We start from the raw sequence: 18308 nt of genomic DNA, 5'->3' as shown, positions 1-18308 counted from the left end.
AAATTTATTGACAGGTAACTGTTTATATGTACAGTATAGTCAAGCTAGGAAAAAACTTGTAAGCATGATTTCTGGTTCTCATTCAGAAGTTATTGGGTAAAATATTCATTATAATCAGTCCTTAGCAACTAAAATTCCAAGTAACAATTTATTGCATTGCTTTAAACTATTCTATACGTGTAGTATGTATGATGACATTCATAACAATATTAAAACATTAAACTTGGTGCTCTCACCTTCAAAGTAAATGATATTCTGTTGTTTTTACAAGTGTAATATTGTACATCTTTAGTACATTAGCTAAGGTTCCCCCCCCAAAAAAAATAAAGCGTATTTAGAACGTTTGCCCATTGTATTATTTTTTTGTAATCTATGCAAGGTCAGTAAGAATTTAGACCTTCTTGATTTTATTGTTTTTTGCAGGTTCATTAATACAGCCACTGAAGAAAGCTCAAAGGTACGAAGAACAAGTGAAATACTGTTACGTACTCAAGACTATAGAAAATCCCCAAAGATGATGGCAGATGTAGGACCCAGATGAGGAGAGATAGTAAGGCCAGATGATTGCAGATAGTAAGGCCATTTTGACGGCTATTTAGACCCAATGTGGGGACTGATTGCTAGGCCAATGGGAGGTTCTCATGAGGTCTGATAGTAGAACAAAGTGAGGGCTTGTCAAAGCCAGCTGATGGCCTATCGTAGAGTCAGGTGATGGCCAATATTGAAGACATTGACAGGCCTGAAATGTAGAATTGCTGAATAGAACAAAATTGAATGCCACAGAAAGAATGAAAAGATTACCATATGTACCATTAAATAACATGTTTGGTTCGGCAATACAAAGAAGTAATGTTAGGAAGTGCGTACATATATGAAGCCACATCGGAAAAAAGAATGAATAGAAAATTATAAGGTACTACAATTACCTTGTAGAGTGTTGCTGTGAGAGCATTCTTTGATCTAATATATATCAAGGAGAATGTTCCACACCTCTAAACATATACCATACTGGAGTATGCTGGGAGAGAGTGAGAAGATTCTGACTGGTACAGAATAAAACTGAATTTGAAATCGTTACTCTTATTAAGGCCTGACAGAAAGAGACTACCGTGCTACCTTTTCCCATCGTTATTCCTACAGTAAGGGGTAGGTTGCCAGATGCACACACCAGTGCCTTCTATGAAAGGCATCCTCTTCCACAGAACCTCTTCTCTCCCTATCATCGTTCACCTTATCTTGATTCTCTGCCTCCCTCTCGATCTTCTCCCACTAACAGATTCCTTCCAAGGCCTCTTCACTCCCTCCCCTCCATCCATCTGCAACACGTCCACATCATCTCGGTCGTGACACTCTTTATCACCTGACAAAGCTAGACTGATCAAGGGCAATCAAGAAAATCAAGTAAGGAGTGATTCAGGAGGACAGTGCATAGAAGGAAGGACAAAAATAAGAATTCAAGCAAAGAACTTAACATGAGACAGGACATTGAACAGAAAAGGAGTCAAGAATACTACAACACTTGCCAGATGCTGGGAACAACGTATTGTCGTAGAGAGTGGTAGAAGTAAAATAGAAATCTCAGCAGTTTATTAATATATGTCACTTCCAATGACAGTGATTATAAGCCAAAAAGTTTTGCATCCATCAGTGATATGGTGTGATCAGAGAGGAACCAGGGACAAAAGATAAAAAAGGGAAATATAAAAACACGGCAAATTAAGAAATGGTCTGAGACAGGCGTAGAGGAGAACGTTAGAAGAAAACTGATGCTGGGCACATTGTGGGAGAAAGACAATAGCAGCTACTTTGACAGGGCAACTAGACAACACTGGAAAGATAAATATGAATACCTCAATATAAGAAAACGTAGACAAATTTAGCCTCAAGAGGAAGGGACCTGGATGTAACGAATTTTGAAGAAACCATGAAAATCAGAAAATAAAATGACTACAAAAGCTTATAAATTTTCGTGAAAATGTACTAGAAGTCAAAGTAGTAGGTGTCCATGTCCTAAGGACCTATGGAAGGGCAGGTGTGTATGAGGAACCACTAAAAACTAAGGAAAAAACACTTACAATGCCTACAAAGTAGGTGTCCACAAGACATGTTATGTTGAGCTTAAGCTATACTACCAAGAACACAGAAAGAATCAGGCATATAGACCATCTGAACTGGGTTCTCTACAGGTGAGCATGCAGCATTTTGCAGTATATTTTTGTGCATGATACTGTATTTATATAGGCTGTATCATCCTTAATTCTATGACTAATATACTTGCAAAAGAAAGTACTTGGGAATTTAGTGTTTTTTAAATTTTGCTTACAAAAAGAGAAGATGGCTGGTCTTGCATTGGATTTAAAATTTCATCTCATGGGAACTATACAATGTTAGTTTTTGTCGCTGTTTCTATGTTTAAGTCAAACAAGTTTAGGTTCAGTTATTTTCAAAAATTAATGTAGACTCTAGAAAGCCAAGATTTAAAGACTGTCTTCTGTGTACAGATAGCCTTTTAACTTAACGTAACTACTATGAACTTAGTCTGAATGTCAATTTCATATTAATCCTCATTATCTCTGGCTCTATCATGCGGTTTCAAGAAGTTTCCGATGTTAAGTGAAAACCATTTATGATCTAATTTCTCCCTGTGATGATGATGTGAGGGAAAATTATTCTAACAATAAAATTTCAGTTCTCATGATTTGATGAATTGAAAAGTCGGTTTATCAATTATTATAACAGTAGTTCCATGACATTCCAGGTACTTATGGCATAATAGGATCTAATTAGATTATTTTTTCAGGCATATTAGTTTTGGTACTGGCAATCAATATGTGTAACTCATAATGTCTGTTTGGGCTCACTTCATCATATGGATAAGCTATCCAGGGCCCCGTCTCGATGTACAACATAGAGGTAAGACATAGGAAACTAGATTTGATTTATATTGAAGTACAGTTTGGCGAAGCAATGAATTTCATTGTGTTCCAGAATTTCAAGGGAACAGGTCATATAGATTACATGGTGATGAAAACTGGCCAGACCCCAGACACAAATTAACATGTCCTAGGCTTTTGTCCTGCAGTTGAATAGAAACGGCTTCATTTGTTGTTGTATTCATATATAGTAGTTTATTTTATCTTATTTTAGAATATTTTAAGTGAATGGATTTTAAAGTTGCCTGTAAAGTAATGAACTAATTTCTCTTTCAGATGAATCTTGAAGATCTGAATACGTCTTAAGAAGCAGAGTGAAATATATAGAAGTTGTATAGTCCTGAAGTAAAGAGAGAGAGAATGAGTGGAAAGTTCTACATATTTTAAAGGGATTGAATCTTTCAGCATTATAATGAGGTATGTTTAATGACCCTGAAATAGGCTTAATTAAGGTAATGTGCAACTTCAAGTAGTTGATAATGCTTGTCCGAATGGTGTCGGTACAGACACGAAACTGAAATAGTAAAATGGAAGGTGGAAAAGTTTGTTCAATATCTTCACCAATATTGTTTATCATTATTATAATAATAGAAGCCAAGCTACAACCCTAGTCGGAAAAGCAGGATGCTATAAACCCAATGAGAAAAGGAAATATGGGAGCAGATAGAATAGTATGCCTCAAGCAAACTATAATCCCAAGACATTGGAAGACTATAGTACAGAGGCTATGTCACTAACAAAGGCGCTCAGAATATTCTTCTAAGAAATCCTATTGTAATTGTAAGAATAGAATTATTTAGTAAAATAGTCTGTAAATATCCTTGGAAGATTGATAGACAAAAAACATTTTTAGTTGAGAATCAACCTCTATAAGAATCAACTTGTACTTTAGTTTATTTCACCAATAATTGTTGATAACTTTTACTATATTATATAGAATGGTTAGATATTTAAAAAGGAACATGAGAAAGTTAGTGAGGACAGTAAATAGATCTTTATCTTGAAGACTTAAGGACATAAGTTTGGGAGTAACTTGTCTGAGAAGAATCTGATGGATTGTTTTGATTCTGGTTAAAAACAGGTCCAAATAGAAGAAGTAATCGTAATAATGATGATAATGGCAATGACGAATGATAATGTCTTTAATAGTTATACCTCTTTTGACAGAAATATGAACTAAAAAGAAATCGGTCAATATTTTCTGTTATTATTGTTATTACTATCCAAGCTACAACCCTAGTTGGAAAAGCAAGATGCTGCAAGCCCAGGGGCTACAACAGGGAAAAATAGCCCAGTGAGGAAAGGAAATAAGGAAATAAATAAATGAAGAGAACAAATTAACATTAAATCATACTTCACAATCCAGCTTTTTATTACGTTAACAATTACTGAAACTAAAAAAAAATAGTATTTCAGATTTTTTTAAATATTAACCCTGGATAGGTACGGTCCTCGGACACCCCTTTAAGGGTATACTCGGACGCGAACGACCCCGACGCCAAAAAAAATTCTTGAAAAATCAGTTTTTGCAGTAACCTCCTTTTTTCTTTTGCCAAAAAAAACTTCAATGAATGCTTAAAACAACTGTAAAGATAAATACTACTCATCTGCAGAAAAACTATTTATTATAAATATTTTAAAAAATTAAGTAGAAAAATAAAAAGACCTGACATAAAAATTCATAAAAAAAAAGTTTATACATATATACACAAATCCTTTTAGGAATTGATTCTTGAATGTTTAGGACACATCTTGATGTATTTTGGATGAAGTCAGACCCATGGAGGTGAAGATCTGAAATGAGAAAAAAAGGGTAACTTTTTTTGGCCAAAAAAAATTGTCCAAATTTCATGAATTTTTTTGGGTACCCAAATGAAATAGGAAGTGGCTAATTTTTTTAGGGAATAAACATATGTTATCCTAAAATAGAAATATGTAAAAAAATCTTCATTATTTTGTAAATTACATTTATATCAGGGGCCATATCTAAAGGTAATTTTTTGAGTACTTAGAAATTTCGTAAAAAAATACATATATTTAATATATAATATGATATTTATGCAGGTAAAAATATACCAAAATATCACAAATTCTATAGGGAACAAGAATATATATAGATAGGGCAGCTTACGCTTCGGATATGTCCACAAAATGGCCGCCAACCACACTGACTCAGACTCCCTAATCTGCCACTTGAAATGTAGGAAGGGTATGTCAATTTCAAGGTGTTATTTACTAATCTAATTATTATTGGATATGCATAAAAATTGTATGGTGGGTTGCTGGATAATTGTTGATTATTTTACGACTATAAAATTAAAATTCTGACCCAAAAAATTTTTTTTTGAAGGGAAATAAAATCGAAAAAAAAAATGTAAAACAATATTTTAGCTAAAAAAATTTGATGATATTCAATCAAAAAAAAAGTAAACAAAATTTTCCGACAAATAAACATCTAGAGGAATCATTACTCTGTGATAGTTCCTTAGTACGTAGTAATTTTGAAAAAATTGGGAAAAAACGAAAAAATGGCAATCACCGGAAAATCGAACACATACCTATATATACGCCATATCTGGCTAAAAAAAAGATAGGCATGGGTGGCCAGATCATCTAGAAACACTTTCCAACACTATAAAAATATAAGTTTTGCGACACTACTTGCCAATTCCTTACGGTAACATGACTAAGCAAAAAAATGCAAAACAAATAAAAAGGGGCACTCGTGGAAAAATGGCCATTCTAATATACGGCATTTCAGAAAAAAAAAATTTCAGCCACGTGCTAGGCAAACCATCAAGGCATATTTTCCGACAAATAAACATATAAATGAAATATTACTCTGTGATAGTTCCTTAGTAGGTAGTAATTTTGAAAGAAATGGGAAAAAACGAAAAAATGGCAATCACAGGAAAATCGAACACATACTTATATATACGCCATATCTGGCTAAAAAAAAAATAGGCATGGGTAGCCAGATCATCTAGAAACACTTTCCAACACTATAAAAATATAAGTTTTGCGACACTACTTGCCAATTCCTTACGGTAACATGACTAAGCAAAAAAATGTAAAACAAATAAAAAGGGGCACTCGCGGAAAAATGCCCAACATTCTAATATACGGCATCTCAGATAAAAAAAAAAAAGACATGCACGTGTTAGCCCAACCATCAAGGCACACTTTCTAACACATAAACATGAAAAAAAAATCAATAATATACGGCAATTCCTTACTACGTAGTAAATTTTTACAAATATTGAAAAAAAAAACAGAAATTGGCAACCGCAGTTAAATACCCAATATACCAATAAATACGTCGTATCTGACAAAAACAAAATCACGTATGGGTAGCCAGATCATCTAGACACACTTTCCAACATTAAAAAAGCAAAAGTATTACGACACTATTTCGCAATATCTTACGGAAAAATGACTTGGCAAAAAAATTGAAAAAAATTAAAAAGGGACACTCGCGGTAAAATGCCCGACATTCTAATATACGACATCTCAGATAAAAAAAAAGACATGCACGTGTTAGCCCAACCATCAAGGCACACTTTCTAACACATAAACATGAAAAAAAAAATGAATAATATACGGCAATTCCTTACTACGTAGTAATTTTTACAAATATTGAAAAAAAAACAGAAATTGGTAACCGCAGTTAAATACCCAATATACCAATAACTACGTCGTATCTGACAAAAACAAAGTCATGCATGGGTAGCCAGATCATCGAGACACACTTTCCAACACTAAACAAGCAAAAGTTTTACGACACTATTTGGCAATATCTTACGGAAAAATGACTTGGCAAAAAAATGAAAAAAAAGGAAAAAGGGGCACTCGCGGTAAAATGGTCCTCGTGGTGATGAACGACATTTTAACTAAAAAAAAAACATGCACATGGTAGCCAAACAATCCACCAAGACTTTCCACAACTGATAACCTATACAAGTTGCACCATTCTACGACAATTTCATAATACGTAATAACTTTGATAATTATGCAAACTACCTCAGAAGGGTAAACTCGGACGCGAACGACCCCGACGCGTCTCAGAAATCGGGGAAGGAGTACAGCTACAGCAATGCACATCTGGACACTACTAGAGCGTGTAGGGGAGACACCTCCTGCAGGTCGATCACCCACAAATTCAGTCACAGGGGTGAGTCACGTGAGAAAAACCTGTTTTTTTTTGACGCTCGGGGTCGCAAACGACCCACCGTACCTATCCAGGGTTAAAAAGCTTGTTAGCGTAGAAGACTAAAGTGCAAGATACTTATATCGTGTATGTAACTAATTTCAAATTTGTGCTTTGAAAAACAATTGATCTAAATTATTTTCCCCACTTCACAGATCAGCATAATCAAGAAATATATACCAACGAGAAGCTTCTGTTTTTACCAATAAGAAAATCATCTTGGAAATGAAGATTTGTGTTATCAAGATATTTTAAGAAACGAAGATTCCACAGCCAAGAAAAGTCCGTATCCCTCAAGCATCATCGTCGTCTGGTGTGGAGCCCGGAGTGTTAATTTTTTATCTTGACAAAAAGTTTGTTTAACTTCAAATAGGTTTATTAATTAAGCTTAAAATAGGGTTATTTATTAAGCTTCATATAGGGTTATTTATGAAGCTTAAAACGGGTTATTTATGAAGCTTAAAACTGGTCATTTATTAAGCTTAAAACAGGTCATTTATTAAGCTTGAAATAGGGTTACCGGTATTTATTAAGCTTAAAACAGGTCATTTATTAAGCTTGAAATAGGGTTATTTATTAAGCTTAAAACAGGTCATTTATTAAGCTTGAAATACGGTTGTTTATTAAGCATAAAACAGGGCATTTTTTAAGCTTGAAATAGGGTTATTAAGCTTAAAACAGGTCATTTATTAAGCTTGAAATACGGTTGTTTATTAAGCATAAAACAGGGCATTTTTTAAGCTTGAAATAGGGTTATTAAGCTTAAAACAGGTCATTTATTAAGCTTGAAATAAGGTTACTAATGTTACAAAAGGTTTACCAAGCTTAAAATATTGCTGAAGTTAAGAAAGAGTTACTGAGCTTAAAATGTTACTAAGCTTAAAGTAGGGTTACTAAGCTTAGAAAAGGGTTATCGAGCCTAAAATCCTGTTCACTTTCTAGAGTTCAAAATTGCTTATTACCATTCTAGAACAAATTCCTAAGAATTGTTATATAATATGAAGTTCAATATCGGGATTTTGTCGAATGTATTAAGCTAAATTTATCTAAATTTATTAGGTCAGTTATCAGGCAAATTTATCAATTCAGGACAAACATTCACGTAAGACTTGTGTTGATTCGCTGTATCGTGTGATTCGTAGTTCAGTTCTTGCTTTTCAGAACAATTTTTACGTATATGATTCGGCAATTGTCTATAACTAACTCAGCTTGAGTTTATTGTAGAATAATCAGGGATAAATGATGTTATCTACAGCTTTAGGTATCTCATTACTTGAAAAGAGTAGAGGATTTATTTACAATTTACTATATCCTCTTTTAGATCGACATTAATTTTGTGACGTAGAACCTACGTGATGTTAACTACGTTAGCCAGGTAGTCTTTTGGTTAAATTATAGGTAATAACTAATAATTTTACGCTGTCTTATAGATAGAGATAAATGAGCTTATATTAGGGTAAGGACTCTTATATCAGTTAATAGCGTATTACAAAACTTAGAATAAGTTTCTTAGTAGTCTTTGACTACTGCAAAATTAAGGACTCGTACATCAGTTAATAGCTTATTGTAGAACTTAGAACAAGTTTCTTAAGCAGTTGACTACTGCAAAATTTAGATAAAATACTATTTGAATTATGCTAGTACTTGTTTTTATACAAGTGGGGTGTTACTGAAATACTCACACGGTAACATTCTAGGATAGAAAATAGATAACATAGAATTTACCAAAATTTCAAGCATACTATATTCTCTTAAATGTGTTTGAAAATAATGTATATTTGTAAACTTTGAAAGATAACTAAAAATCACTTATGTAATTTCTGCATATTTCAAGACACTTGGGTTTTTAGATGTTTTCAAATGAAAGTGTTACTTTTTAGGAGAACTTACTGTTATTGTTGGAACAGTGACAATGCCCTAGAGACTAACCTTACATGATCAGTTCCAAGCACCCCCCCCCTCTTATCAAGCTAGGACAAGGAAGGGCCAGGCAATGACTCATGAAGACTCAGCTGGTAGATATATAGGCTATCCCAAAGCACCCATCCATATCTCACAAGGATGGTGAGGTGACAGACATTGCTAGAAACTAGCTTAAGTGGGTCTCATACTCCTGTCCAACGGATTGCGAGGCAGGGAGGTTCCCAATAGGCTACCACTTTGAAAAAGTTAGTTTAAAAGTTTTGTTTAAAGTATTGGCAATTTTTAGCTAATATGAAGTTATTTTGAAGTTTTTTTATTACTAATAAACTCCAAAACTGTTAGTAAGTTTGGTTGGTGTTAGAGAGAATGTTATTTAAATTTAAATTAGTTAACTCTCGATTGGGAGTTGTAGGGCTAAATTTGCATAGTTAACGAAGGATGTATCGAGGAAAAGGAATTTATAGATTGATAAGCATTCTCAATTATGAGAATAATCCATCCTTGGAGGATTTTGAAACTTATCAAGGACTTACGATTTTTTCATATAAGGAAAGTGAATTTCTTTGGTTGTCACGATAGTTATTGTTTAAAAGGCTAATTGTTTTATAGAGTAGCTATATAAAGCATAGATAACTTTAGCATATGTGTAATATTTCAAGAAGTTGCCAAAATTGATTTTTTTTTTTTGTATTTATGTCTATACTCAAAAACAAAAGTCAACCATTACATTTATATTTCAGCAAGGAAATATTATAGGCATTTGTGGCTTTATACTGTAAATTCATACTAGCCTTTATTAATTGATTGGTCTGAAATTTAAAATCCCAAGTACCACAGTGTCTTGACACATGGAGATATTTTTAGGTTAAGGTATAAACAGAGGCGTAGCTACAGATTGATTTTCGGGCCCCTGGTTCTGAGTTCATAATGAGGCCCACTCCCTTTGGGGGATAATTTAAAATGTGTTCTTTCATAATTTGGGTAATTTTAAATGTTTACTTTCTTAATTTTGATATCTGACCCTGCTTGTAAGGTCTCCCCCTCTCTTGGAGGACCACGTAGGTATTTTAAAAAAGGCATCCCCGTCATCCCTTAGCTATGCCACTGGGTATAAAGGATCTTTTTTGTGAATGTCATTGTGCTTCACACAATTCCCATTGATTTTGATAAGCTTTAGTTATGTTGAATAGTTAATTTGCAAATGGGAAACAAATGTATGACCAAATTTTAAATTGATTTTTTATCTTACTGTACAAGGACTTCTGTACTTCAACTGTTCAGTTCTCATCACTTCTCTCGACCTAATGGGACTTAATAGCTAAGGAAAATTGCATTAGAATTAGGGATCTCTTTAGGTATGTCTTGCTATATAATCCCGCAATGTAGGTTTTAGGAATTCTAGAAATTTTAAAGACAAGAAGTTGAAATATTGTTTGAGGCGAAAATTTGAAATCCCAAGGGTCAATAATTCTTTGTCCATATTTAAAGTCACAAGAAATTGATCAGGAACTTTTAGGAGGTAGTTGTTACCCACAGACTTTTAGAGGAAGTTAGCCACAGAAAAGGATCAGAAATTTTTAAATGAAGCTGTTAGCCACAGAAATGGGATCAGAAATTTTTTGGGGAAGTTGTTAGCCACAGAAATGGGATCAGAAATTTTTAGGGGAAGTTGTTAGCCACAGAAAAGGGCTTAAAAACTTTTAGAGGAAGCTGTTAGCCACAGAAATTTGATCATAAACTTTAAGAGGAAGCTGTTAGCCACAGAAACGGAATTAGAAACTTTTAAAGGAAGTTTTTAGCCACAGAAAAAGGAACAGAATCTTTGACCAAGGATATTCTGTAATTGATAAGAATATTTTAAGATGTAACTTTTAGTCTATGATAGTAATTGAGTGGTCCTAAGTTTCATAAATTTTGAAGTAGCAATAATTCCTTTCAATGATGAATGCTGTAGAAAACCTAAAACATTTGTATAATTAGCGTTATCATTCTTAAACATCGTACTTAATGGCATTTTCATTCCTAGGATTAACTCTCACAATGTTCACTCACTTAGCTTTACTTTTGTTCCATGATACAGGTAGCTTGATCATCACTTCATTTGAGGATTAGAGATTATTTTACTAAAATGTGAGAGTAGTTAATAATCTGTGCTATGATTTAAGTCTAGTTTTATCTTGCCATAATTTCTGTTAAGGAAATCCTCTTGCTTTTGAGTGTTAGGGACAGAATGAGAACTAGAGCAGTGTCTTAAAAGAATTCTTAATTTGGCATATCAAAAGAAACTACTGTATATAAGCTAATACTCCTTATTCCCAGGACCAAGTTGAAGTACAGATTTTCTCCATGAAATGTTTATAGAAAATGGAAAGATTGTAGATAGAAAACTTGGAAAGAACTAAAATAAAGAACTCCAGGGAGCCAGCATTGCAATGGCCTATGGAGGTCGAGTGTTCTCAGTGGGGTGTGACCAGTCAGTTATCAATTTCGAAATCAGTTCAGAGGTTTCTTAGCTGACGTTTGATTGCCGAGATGGGAAGAGAAGTCCCCCTCCTCTCATGTGTTCTTCCATATGTATATCTATTTTCTCTGTCTCTGTTGAAGACTGCTCAAGTCCCCTTTTCAATGTAAAGAGTACGGCAATGTTCAGAGGTTTAAGGTATTGTGGTGGTGTGGATTCTCCTGTGATGTGCCTTAGCTGCATTTTCTCTTTTGGTTATGATGGATTTGGTACCTAAAACTCTTTGTTATTTGTTTATGAAATGTGGTGTAGAATTTCCATTGCAATTTCGAAGTCTGATGGCTCAAAAGGCCTGAGTACAGTTCTTCTATGGATGATGAAGAAAACTTTATTGGGTGTATAGATATATTTATATTATGCTTTCAATTTTTCATATGGTTTCAAACGGGACGTGCTGTTTTGGTTGAGAGAATCGGTGTTTTTTGTTTTTTAAGCTCATGGAAAACTTAGGATTTTTTTAGAATTTGTTTTAATTGTTAATCGTTACATTTTAATTCACATATATGAAATATTTTATCCTGACCAAATCCGTATACATTTGATGTAAAATAGAAAAAGTATAATAGTAGAGCATTTTTTACTATGAGCAAGGCTTGTCATTTTTTTATTGTGAATTTGATTGACTATTGCAAGCTGATTTTTTTTATAGTAGTTTGCATGAAACTGTTTAACAAATTTAATTTACATATCCTTCCAGATGTCTTATAAGGTAAATATTAAGAAATTCAGTACAAGTCTAAAGTTATTCCTTCGGTTTTATATAAAAATACTTTTATTACATTTAAGCACACATACTGTCATTCAAAAATGGTTTATCAGGTTGGAATTGAAATTGCTTAAGCCTGATATTTATATCCTTTACCTGAAATAAAGGAAAGATAAATATCATGATGACCACTTTCAAAACTGTGTGAGACACATAAAGTGTTTATGAATCTGTCAGAATGGCCACTTTCAGATTTCTGTGGGAGAAACCTTACGGCTTTATAATATCGTCAAAATTTAGATAGAGAAAATTTTGTAAATACTGTATTAATTATTTGTGTATCTTGATAGTTCTTGGTATAGATTAAACAGGTACAGTCTTGAAGTAAATTTGTATATCAATATTTGAAGTTAAATTTTAAGATTCGTCATATAAAATAAGTTTTTTGGGAGTTGTTGCCCAAGCATACAGATTACATGACCATAAGCTTGTGAATCTTGTTTATTCTATAATCTGTGTGTGGGACCCAATCTTCTCGGGCTAGAGCCTTAATTTTCTGCAAAAAGGAAATATTGAAATGTTCCTGTTGCTAACGGTGAGGTCGGCAGAGTCCGATCCTCTGCCCCCAAAGCAAAGAGTTGAGATGTTTACTGTTTCATATACTTGGATTTAATTGGCCAGTGTCAGGTGTTTAAGAAAAAAACTCCTTGTCTTCAGCCTACCAAAATCACAGATTTCAGTGACCAGTGTTAGGTGTTTGGTATGAAAAAAAAAAAAAAAATAGCCCTTGTCTCCAGTCTACCAAAATCCCGCAAGGCCCGGTTTATCTTATTCAACATGTCTTTGGTAATTTCAGTTTTGGCTGATAGAAAATTACGCCAGTTGTAGTTGTGCATTGTCATCATTCTGATTTTGTTCAGTTTGTTACAATAGGGCTTCGGTTTTTCTTGTATTCATTTATTGAGGCAAGTGCTTGGTATATTGAAGGTAGGTTTTGAATGATGTATTACATCATTTTTAGGTTGTGGGCTAAAATGGCAGCATCTGCAGCATACTCCTAGGTAATCCAATTAGAGTGTACAGGATTTTCTACGGCCCTTTAAACATTTGATGCCGAACAGGTTACCATCTGTTCGGTATTCTGTTGGGGCGCGGTCGTCTTTTAGTTTACTTACATTCTAGAGGTGAACAGACTGAAAAGGCCAGGTGGCAAGAATGTCACCCCGCCTTGCTCTAATATCTACAGGGATGGATGAAGATTCGGTGATTTCATCCTCCTTGTAGAATTGAAAGAGCTGAAATATTTTGACATTGAAGAAAACTGTTTTTGCTCCTTTCTTCCATAGTAGTTCACAGTGCACCATGTGAACATTCCCCTGTATTTACTACATACATACATACATATACCAAGGCACCTCCCCCAACCTTGGGGGTTAGTCGACATCAACAAATGAAACAAAACAAAAAAGGGGACCTCTGCTCTCTACGTTCCTCCCAGCCTAACAAGGGACTCAACCAAGTTCAGCTGGTACTGCTAGGGTGCCACAGCCCACCCTCCCCCGTTATCCACCACAGATTAAGCTTCATAATGCTGAATCCCCTACTGCTGCTACCTTCGCGGTCATCTAAGGCATCGGAGGAAGCTGCATGGCCTACCGGAACTGCGTCACAATCGCTCGCCATTCATTCCTATTTCTAGCACGCTCTCTTGCCCCTCTCACATCTATCCTATCACCCAGAGCTCTGTATTTACTACAGAGCGAAAACATGTTGTTGGTCCCTGTTTCCTTCTTAAACCCACACTGGGTCTCTGGTAACAGTGTCAGGTGTAAAGTACAAGAGCAAAGCTCTATCTCATATTTTACTAACTGTAGATAGAAGAAAAAATCCCTTTGTATGTTGTTGCAGTCCATTCTCTCCCTTATTCTTATAAGGAGGAGATTCCATGTGGTTTATCAGGGGTTTTGGTATTGACTTTCATGGTTTATGCCACTGAATTTTGAGAGGGTAGCTACCATTGTGGGAAACCTCAAAAGAAAATCCATCAAGTCCACAGCTTCTACCTTGATGGTTTTCGTTTTTCTTTTAATTTCGTGTAATTCTAGAATCTCATTAAATTTCTAGACTAGTGATAAATTGTGCTGGCATCAATAACCGACTAATCGGTGGAACTTAGAGAGTTCAAACTTGCAGAGTGTTATGTTGAAGAGGCTGACATAAGTCTTTTTGTTTTATATAAGAACGATCTATTTTATTGTCGCTACTGTTCATAGTGTTTTATTTTAATTCATTACTACTTTAGTAGTTTTATTTCCTTGTTTGTCTTCACTGGCTATTTTTTTCCTGTTGGACCCCTTGGTCGTATAGCATCCTAGGGTTGTAGCTTAGCTAATAATGATAGTAATCAGAAATAGCTCTGCAATGGCTCCATGCAGCATAGAAATGCTCAGCCCAGCAGTTCTAAGGATGGTTTTCCCATCAAGTTTGCAGATTGAAATGACTGTGTTGTTCTTAGGTCTATAAAAGACTTTGATGGCAATTGTAAAAGCCTTGCACCTTTGGCCTTTCTACCAACCAGCAGTTCTGTAGCATGTTTACATCAGACAGCCTAGGCAGTCGTCCCTTAAATCGGGCAGTTAAGCTAAGCATAATCTTTCAATTACTATTCTCACAGACTAAGGTGAACGGTGATGATATAGTCGCCTCAATCATGTCACCGCATATTTTTTTAAAAAGTCTATTTTGAGAGTTTTGTCACTGAAATAACACAGATTTTTCTGAAATCAAAACTTGGATTGTAGAAGAAAGTTCTTTTGAATGTCCAAGAGAAAGTCAAACTAATTTTAGGTTATTTTTCTAACAAGGTTTGATTGACGTGAAATTATCTATTGAATATTTAGTAAGACTTTCATGGAATAGAATCGAGGAAGTTAGTTGATGTTTTCTTTTTAAAACTGACTTTTATCTTTCTTTAAAGCAAGTTTTGGTGAAGTTTATTTTAGTTTATAATGGAAGATTGAATCCAATTAAAGTTGAATGATAGTTAGCTATACACATCGCTAATGTGATGTAAAGCACTGATAGTACAGTTTTAAGGATTTTTGTGGTTTTAAACATCCAAGATTTGAATTTCTTATTTGTAGAAAATACCCAGATTTGAAACTAGGAAGCTTTTACATAACTGGTTATTTAAGGTCTTTACTTATGTATTTAACTGGAGTTGCACATAATTTCACATGATTTCAGGCCATGATCAGATTGCAGGTTCTGAATCTTATTGAATCTATTCTGAGGTAAAGTATTTCTTTTGGGAAAGTTGAAACTGTTGAGATATTGGTGGAGCTGTAGGGAGGTTTTTTATAACATCTTTTGCAGTTTGAGTGAGAATTGTTTATGATATCTATAAGGTGGCATTCAGGGACTACCATGAAGATATTTAGTTTAGGATTCTGTCTATTGACATAGCATTTTTTATTGAGGATATTGCACTTTTATTGTGTAGTTGTAGCTCGGACAACTATTTTCTTCCTGATTGGAAAGATTTTACTTTGTTAATTTCAAGTGTAATTTTACATACTAGTATAGTAGAATTTTGCTTTGCTATTTATAGTATTAAGGTTGGAAGTCTTCAATCTTTTTAATAAGAGGTATGGAATGTGCTGCTGTTACAGTGAAATTGTTTCATGATAGGTCTTGCTTTTAAACTGTAAATCATTATGGAATTTTCCTTTGTCTAGGAAATTTTACTCATAAAGTATTTCTTCTCTACTGACTTATTTTGGACAAACACAAACCATTTTGAAATTTGAAAGAACTAGTTTGTGATAATGGAGTTTGGCCTACGGATAATCTGTCTTCAGTGTTTAATGACAAGATTGTATTTGATATTCTACTGTTAGATGTGATAAAGGATTTATTATTCAACTATCAGTATGATATAGTGGAGCTTGGGTAACAAATTCTAATGCCTCTCACTGGATTTTGACATATACTGTATGTTAGTTTGAAAAAACAGCTGCCGACTGTCTTAAGTTTTTGGGTAGAAATTTGCTGTTACTTAAATTTCTTATTCCAGATCTGGATATAAATCTCTGGCACTGTCTTTCAGTTAGTTTTTTATGCATTTTGCATAATATTTTTCATGATTCTGATCATCGCTTGAATTGGGATTTTTCCGGACAGTTCCATCCTATAGGTAGTTCTTGCTATACAGTTAATTCTAACAATCATGTCTTCTCTATCATAAGGCTCGATACCACACGTTATTCTGGAAGTTTTATTCCAGCTGTGACTGGATTCATCTTCTTAATCAGGCAGTTTAATCGGTGGAACTTCAGAAGTTTTAATTTACTGCAAATGTTTATACATTGAATAGGTTGCCATGTCGCTTCGTCATTTATATATGATGGACTACAACGTTGTTGCCGATCTTGAAAAATGTTACTTGTTCATTATTCCTCATATATAGTTCATTTTCCAGGCTGAGGTACTTTCCCTGTTGGAGCCCTTAGGCTTGTAGCATCTTGCTTTTCCAAGTAGGGTTGTAGCTCAGCTAGTAATAATCAGGATTTATGTATTATTTTGTGATATCAACTTTGAAATTCAATTTGTGATATACTCAGTCCTTTGGATCCCTATCTTGTTTGAGTCAGGAATAATTTTATACAACATTATCTTGAATCCTTGATACAATATTAGCAGTTTAGGACATATAATCTGAATTTTCTTTTAATAAGTTTATTCAGAAAAAAATTCCTTAATGTTGATTTTTGTAAGTCTTGTAGAACAGTTTAATTTTGATGTTTCGGAGAGAATTTTATATTGTACATAGTTTAGTCTTGAAATGTCTTAGTTTCTGTTAATTTCTCCTTTAGAATTTAATGATAAATATTGATACCTTTGCAAGACCTTCATAGAGAAACAAATTGTTTATAGTTTATTAACACTGGCTTTAAAATTCACTTTTATTACTGTCCTAACTTTCCTCTGATATATAAGAAAAAATAGGGGTATGGGTCAGTTATCAAAGGAGGACACTCCAAAATCAAACCATTGTTCTTTAGTCTTGGGTAGTGCCATAGCCTCTGTACCATGGTCTTCCTTTATCTTGGGGTAGAGTTCTCTTGCTTGAGGGTACACTCGGGCGCACTATTCTATTTTTTTTCCTCTTTGTTTTGTTAAAGTTTTTATGGTCTTTGTAGGAAATATTTATCTTGATGTTACTGTTCTTAAGATATTTTATTCATTGTTTCCTTTCCTCACTAGGCTATTTTCCCTGTTGGGGCCCCTGAGCTTATTGCATTTTGCTTTTCCAACTAGGGTTGCAGCTTAGCAAATAATAATAATGATATCAATTAGTCACGGTAACTATGGTTTTGTTGGTGTCTATTACCTAATCCCAACAAATGACAAGGTCCAATTATATTTATTTTGCCTCCTGATCCTCGTGTCATGATATTAAGGGCGAAGTTTAACGACTTGTTGGCATTTTGCATCCCGAAGCTCTGATTTAGGATGGCCATTTTGCATCCCGAAGCTCTGATTTAGGATGGCCATTTTGCTTCCCAAATCTCTGATTTAGGATGGCCATTTTGCTTCCCAAATCTCTGATTTAGGATGGCCATTTTGCATCCTGAACCTCTGATTTAGGATGGCCATTTTCCATCCTGAACCTCTGATTTAGGATGGCCATTTTCCATCCTGAACCTCTGATTTAGGATGGCCATTTTCCATCCTGAACCTCTGATTTAGGATGGCCATTTTCCATCCTGAACCTCTGATTTAGGATGGCCATTTTCCATCCTGAACCTCCGATTTAGGATGGCCATTTTCCATCCTGAACCTCAGATTTAGGATGGCCATTTTCCATCCTGAACCTCTGATTTAGGATGACCATTTTGCTTCCCAAATCTCTGATTTAGGATGACCATTTTGCTTCCCAAACCTCTGATTTAGGATGGCCATTTTGCATCCTGAACCTCTGATTTAGGATGGCCATTTTGCTTCCCAAACCTCTGA

At 34.4% G+C, this 18308-nt stretch overlaps 1 long non-coding RNA gene across 1 annotated transcript; it reads left to right on the top strand.

Moving 5' to 3' along the window:
* The first annotated feature begins 428 nt into the window (after positions 1–428).
* Positions 429–16712, top strand: LOC137638658 (uncharacterized). Its single transcript, XR_011044164.1, has 4 exons — positions 429–2186; positions 2801–2913; positions 3210–3350; positions 7296–16712. It is a non-coding gene; the product is annotated as an uncharacterized lncRNA (long non-coding RNA).
* Positions 16713–18308: the final 1596 nt, after the last annotated feature.

Source organism: Palaemon carinicauda, chromosome 3 (genome assembly GCF_036898095.1).
Source record: "Palaemon carinicauda isolate YSFRI2023 chromosome 3, ASM3689809v2, whole genome shotgun sequence".
NCBI lineage: Eukaryota > Metazoa > Arthropoda > Malacostraca > Decapoda > Palaemonidae > Palaemon > Palaemon carinicauda.
This window is presented reverse-complemented; position numbering and strand designations above follow the sequence as displayed.